The 6000-nt window shown below is 40.4% G+C and overlaps 1 pseudogene; it reads left to right on the forward strand.

Moving 5' to 3' along the window:
* The first annotated feature begins 246 nt into the window (after nt 1-246).
* LOC140531517 (kxDL motif-containing protein 1-like) lies at nt 247-1988 on the forward strand (annotated as a pseudogene).
* Nucleotides 1989-6000: the final 4012 nt, after the last annotated feature.

Consider the following 6000-nt stretch of genomic DNA (forward strand, 5'->3'; position numbering starts at 1 on the left):
ACATAATCATATTTTTAAAAAACATAATGCTCTATCATTTTCCACATATGGTTTATTAAATAGTGATTCATTCTCCCAATGTTTTGTTATTTTGGATTTATAAAATATTAATTTGTTACCTAGTTAAGTTTTTAATTCTGGTTTAACTATTATGTTCACTAGTGCATTTTAAAAATATACTAGTTTTTTTTAATAATTACTATTTCAGCCCCAGATGTGCAGGTGCCGCTGCTGCCGCCACCAGCACCAGCACCACCACCACCTCCACCTCCGCCGCCGCCACCGCCTTTGCAGCTGCAGAGGAGGAGGGGGAGATGGAATCTCTCAATTCTGCCCCAGAGGTGTTCTGCAACCGGATTCTCAGCATGGTGAATTCAGAGGATGTAAATGCCATCATTCAGGCCCAGAAGAACATGCTGGACCGATTTGAGAAAACCAATGAAATGCTCTTGAACTTTAATAACCTCTCCAACGTCCGCATGCAGCAGATGAGCGAACGCTCCATACACCACACCAGGACACTGATGGAGATGAAGAAGGATCTGGACAGTATCTTCCGAAGGCTTAGGACTCTGAAAACGTAGCTATCAAAGCAGTACCCAGATGCTTTTAGTTATATCCATGAGTCTCCCATTCTGGAGGAGGAAGATGATGACGTGGACCCCATCATGGCCAGCTCAGCTACCACCATTGCTACCTCAGAGCAGAGTACTGGGTCATGTGACACGAGCCCAGACATCATCTCTCCAGTCCTGAGCCCTGATTTTGAAGATTTATCCCAAGGACGGCTGGATTCCCCAGCTATGAATGGAGAGAGCCTGACAGGTGATGATGATGATGATGATGATGGTGGTGGTGGTGGTGAGAGGGCCCGGGAGTAGGAGGGACTACCCTCTACCTCGGGTCCCAAGGAATCAGTGCACCATGGAGTGCATAGGAGGGCCTTCCCACTTTCCAGTGTTCTGGAAATGTGTTCCAGCTAGTCACCCCCTCAGTTTAGTACAACAAACCTGGGGGAGACAGCTCCAGGAAGGATTCTATCAGGCCTTTGGGGGCCATGGAGTCACAGTCCTGGCACAAAGCCAGGGATGGGGGGGGGGCAGGCCAGACTCATTGGGGTCACACTGTGGATTTCACCAGGTTTTTTTTTTTGTTGTTGTTGGTTTTTTTTTGCTAATGCTTTTCTGCTGGTATGTTTCTCGCCAAATTCCTTTCCTCCCTGACCCCCACCCCCAGTTCCTAGTGTTTCTGCACATATGAAGCCGAGCCTGGGTTTTTCCAGACCTGTTTCTCGGGGTTTTGGCATCCTATAGGTTTGTTCCCAGCCCTGTGTGAGGAAGGAGGCTTATGGACTTGACTGGGCAATGTCCTGTGCTCCTTTCCAGCCCTGGCTCACAGGCTGGTTCTCAATAATTCTGTGAAGTAGTTCCAGTTAGGAAACCCAGAGCCAGGCCTGACTCTGAGAGGCCCAGTAACTGTGCTTACACTAAACCTCCTCTCCCTTCCAAGTACATCCACACACACATCTACACATATGTGCACACATTCATCCATCCATACCCATAGTCACCTCTAGGCACACAGAACACGTTATTGGACATATACCCAGATGCCTATATGTGTATTCATGCTAACACAGGCACAAACATTTAACATAGATTAAGCATCAAGTATTTTCTTCTGTTGGTACCCACAGGGATTTTTTGAAACAAGTAACATTTCTGAGATGGAAATTCAAAGGAAATTGTTTACTCTCATGGACAGTGTTTGAGCAGAGTGCAGCGACCATAGATTTTCCTGTCAAGAGAGGAGAAGGTACCACCAAGCCGCAGTCTCCTCCTCCTCCACCCCTCTTCAGGGCCCTGAGCCCAGTGGGTAGGGACATCTTTGGAAATAAAAGTTGAATTGACTATGTTTGTACCCTAAGTTTTCACATACTATGGGAGAAATAAATAAAATTCTCTTGCTACGAGAGTCAGTCTGAAAAAAAAAAATAATTACTATTTCATTTTATAATTTTACACCAGTTAGTGTGAGTCCTCCCTTCCCTCTTTTCCTCATAATTATCTTCAATATTTTTGTTTGTTTCCTTACCTATATACATCTTATTACCACTTTAACTATATGGAATAGCCCATTGGATTTTAATAAAATCTATAAATTATTTTGAATAATGTTACTAATTAATATTTGTGATACATGAAATCAAAAGGCTTTTGCATGAACAAAACTAATGCCTTCTAGGATAAGAAAGGAAGCCACTGAACGGGAAAAATAATCTGTATCTAATTTTTCAGGTAGACCAAGCTGATAACTAGCAGAAACATAAGGGGTCAAAAACCATTCTCCAATAAAAAAGGAGACAAAGGATATTAACAAAAAGTTTTAAAAAGAATGGCAAACTATTACCAAATATGTGAAAAAATTCTTCAAATGCCTAATAAGAAAATGCAAATCAGAGCTACTCTTTGATTTCATGTCACACCTAGCAAATTGACAAAGACAATAAAACATGGTATCAGTCACTGGTGAAAGAGTTGTGAAAGGATCAGCATGCTAGGATATCATTGGTGAGGCTCTGAATTAGTGCAGCCATTCTGAATAGTGATTTGGAGATATACAAATAAAGTGGCTAAAGTGTCTAAACACTTTGACCCAAAATTTCACTGCTAGACATATAATCCAAGGCTATCATTTATAAACAGGAATGATCCACATACACCAAAATATTCATAGCCAGCAATTTTTGTGGTAGCAAAGAACTAGAAACCAAGTAAATGTCTATCAGCTGGAAAATAGCTAAACAAATTGTGGTACATCAATGTAATAGCACTGCTTGCCTAGAAGAAATAATGAACATAATGAATACAAAGAAGCATAGAAAGACTTACATAAGCTGATGCCAACTGAAGTAAGCAAGATCTAATAAAATAATACACACAATGACTACAACAAAATTATTAAGAGCCTCAACGAAATATAAAACACTTCCTTTTCATAGTTTCCATGGGGGTAGAACATTCCACATGGTGTCAGGTTTGTTTTTGTTTTTTTGAGGCAGGGGGAGGACAAACACAATGAATGTATCTAGGATAAAAAGAAAAGCAGTTGCAAAGAGAAAAAAAAAATCACCCATTTTTTTCAGGTAGCCAGTATAGGCAACTCACAGAAATATATGAGACCAAAAGTCATTTTCTAATGGAGAAGTAGATAAAGGGTATGCATGTTGTTCAGTTATTTTTTTCTGTTGTATCTTTTTTATGTGTGATTTTCTTGGCAAATTTGGTTTGCCATTTCCTTTTCCAACTCATTTTACAGATGCAGAAACTGAGGCAAACATGGTCACATAGCTAAGCTAGATTTGAACTCAGGAAGATTAATCTTCCTGACTCCAAGCTCAGCACTCTATTTACTGTGCCACATAGTTGCCCTAAGGATATGCATTGCTCTAAAAAGAATTGCAAACAATTAACAAACATATGAACGAACACACTGGTTAGTTTTGTGGACTTCTGTTTCTCTTTTTTCTCTTTTTCTCTAAAAAAATGTTTTGGGATTTTCCAGTTCTAGGAGCCAAGATGGTGGAGTAATTGATAGTTGCTCTCTCCCTCCCCTTGTTGACTGTGATGAGCCCAGAGAATATCTCCCTGGGAAAAAACCCTGGAACAGTGAAAGCAGCAGAAGGGGTAAACAGACTCTTAACCCATGAGGCTAGAAAGACTGCTAAAGAGGGTTCCTCCTGCTGTGACTGAAGGGGACCAGTGCAGGATCAGAGCTGTCCCAGACAGCCCCATCTCAACAAACCAGGAGAAGATTGTGAGCCCCAGAGGGACAAAGCCAGCAACTGCTAACACCAAGACCCCAGGCATGCCTCAACACCCCAGGGGAATCGGGAAAACACTGGTGCAGATGGGATCACCAACCACTGAGCTTGTCTATGCTCTAGCTAAGCAGAGGAGACCTCCTGTGTCCAGACCACCCCTCCCCCACACTTAACGAGCTAACTCCAGGGTAACTGTGAGGAAATCCAAAAAGACTTCACCTGGCCTCTGCTTTCCAACACCAACCAGCTCAGTATCAGGTAAGCTGCAGTATTTTAACTTCTAGCTAAAAGAACCAGAGGCCACAACGCATAAAGCCTCAAGTTTTAGGCACAAGAGCTGTGGGACATAGCTCCCTGAGCACAAGATGCAGAGGTCCACTTTAAAAGTCAGGAAGAGGGTTATTATCATGAATAAGAAGCAAAGCAGAAAAGAAAAGACCATAGAATCTTTCTATGGGGATAGGGACCAAAACATAAATACCAAAGAGGTCAGCATTGAGTCTGTAATCCCATCTGAAACTTCAGAAGGGAATATGAACGGGTCTGAAGCACAAAGGGCCTTCTAGGAAGAGCTCAGGAAGTATTTTAAAACCCAAATTAGAGAAATAGAAGGAAAACTGACCAATGACTTTAAAAATATGAAAAAGAGAAATCACAGAAGAATTTAAAAGGTCAATTGTACAAATGGAAAAGGAAGTACAAAACCTAACTAGAGAAAATAGCTCCTTAAAAGGAACAATTGGACAGATGGGAAAGGAGATGCAAAAGTTAAGCGAAGAAAACAGTGCGATAAAAAATAGAATCTGGCAAGTAGAAGCTAATGAATTTATGCGATGTCAAGAATCAGTCAAACAGAATCTAAAGAATGAAAAGATATAACAAAATGTAAAATATCTAATTGGAATAACAACTGACCTGGAAAATAGATCCAGGAGAGAAAAATCTAAGGATTATTGGTCTACCAGAAAGCTATGATGAAAAAAGAGCCTGGACAATATCACCCAAGAAATCATCAAGGAAAATGGCCTAGAAGTCCTAGATCCAGAAGCAAATTAGTCATTGAAAGAATCCACTGTTCATCTCCTGAAAGGCACACCAAACTAAAAACACCAAGAAATATCATTGTCAAATTCCAGAACTATCAATTGAAGGAGAAAATACTACAGACAGCTAAAAAGAAATGATTCAAATATTAAGGAACTAAAGTTTGGATCACATGGGACATTGCAGCTTCTACATTAAAAAAATCAAAGTAATTGGAATATGATATTATATAAGGCAAAGGAGCTGGGACTACAACAAAGGATCAATTACCCAGCAAAGTTGAGCATGATATTTCAGGCAAGGAGATGGACATTCATTGAAATAAGGGATTTCCAGACCTTCCTGATAAAAAGGCCAGAACTCAATAGAAAATTTGATCTTCAAATGCAGGTCTCAAGAGAGACATAAAATGGTAAACAGGGGGAAAAAAACTTGTTACAGAACATGGGCAAACTATTTACATCCCTATAAGGGAAGATGATACTTGCCAATCTTGAGAATTGTATATTTATTATGAAATGTAAAAGGGATATACATAGACAGAAGGTGTGGGTATAAATCAAATGATGTGATGATAACAAATGTGATTTAAGAGTGGGAGGGGATTGTAATGGGAGATGTGAAAAGGAGGAGGCAGAAAAAGATAAATGCCATCACAGGAAGAGGCACAAAAATATATTACAGTAGAGGGAAAGAGGGGAGGGAGATGAGTATTGTTTGAGAGTCACTCTTATCTGATTGGATTCAAGGAGGGTATAACAAACTCAGTTAAGTACAGAAATACAATTACCTCTATAGGCAGTAGGAAGGGAAGGGGGAAAGAAAAGGGAGGGGAGGCTAAAAGGGAGGGAAGAAGTAGTAAGGGAAAAAGGGATTAAAGGGGGAGGCTGAAAAGGGAGGAAAGACTAAGGGAGGAGGTGGTCAAAAATTAAAACTATTATGGAGGGGAAGGGAGAAGGGAGAACTAAAAGTATAAACAAGGGGAAAGGAGATGGAGGGAAAGACACAGATAGTAATCATAACTATGAATGTGAATGGGATGAACTCTCTCATAAAATGGAGGTGGATAGCAGAATAGATTAAAAACCATTATCCAACAATATGCTGTTTACAAGAAACACATCTGAAATGGG

Source organism: Notamacropus eugenii, chromosome 3 (genome assembly GCF_028372415.1).
Source record: "Notamacropus eugenii isolate mMacEug1 chromosome 3, mMacEug1.pri_v2, whole genome shotgun sequence".
In the NCBI taxonomy this organism is placed as follows: Eukaryota; Metazoa; Chordata; class Mammalia; order Diprotodontia; family Macropodidae; genus Notamacropus; species Notamacropus eugenii.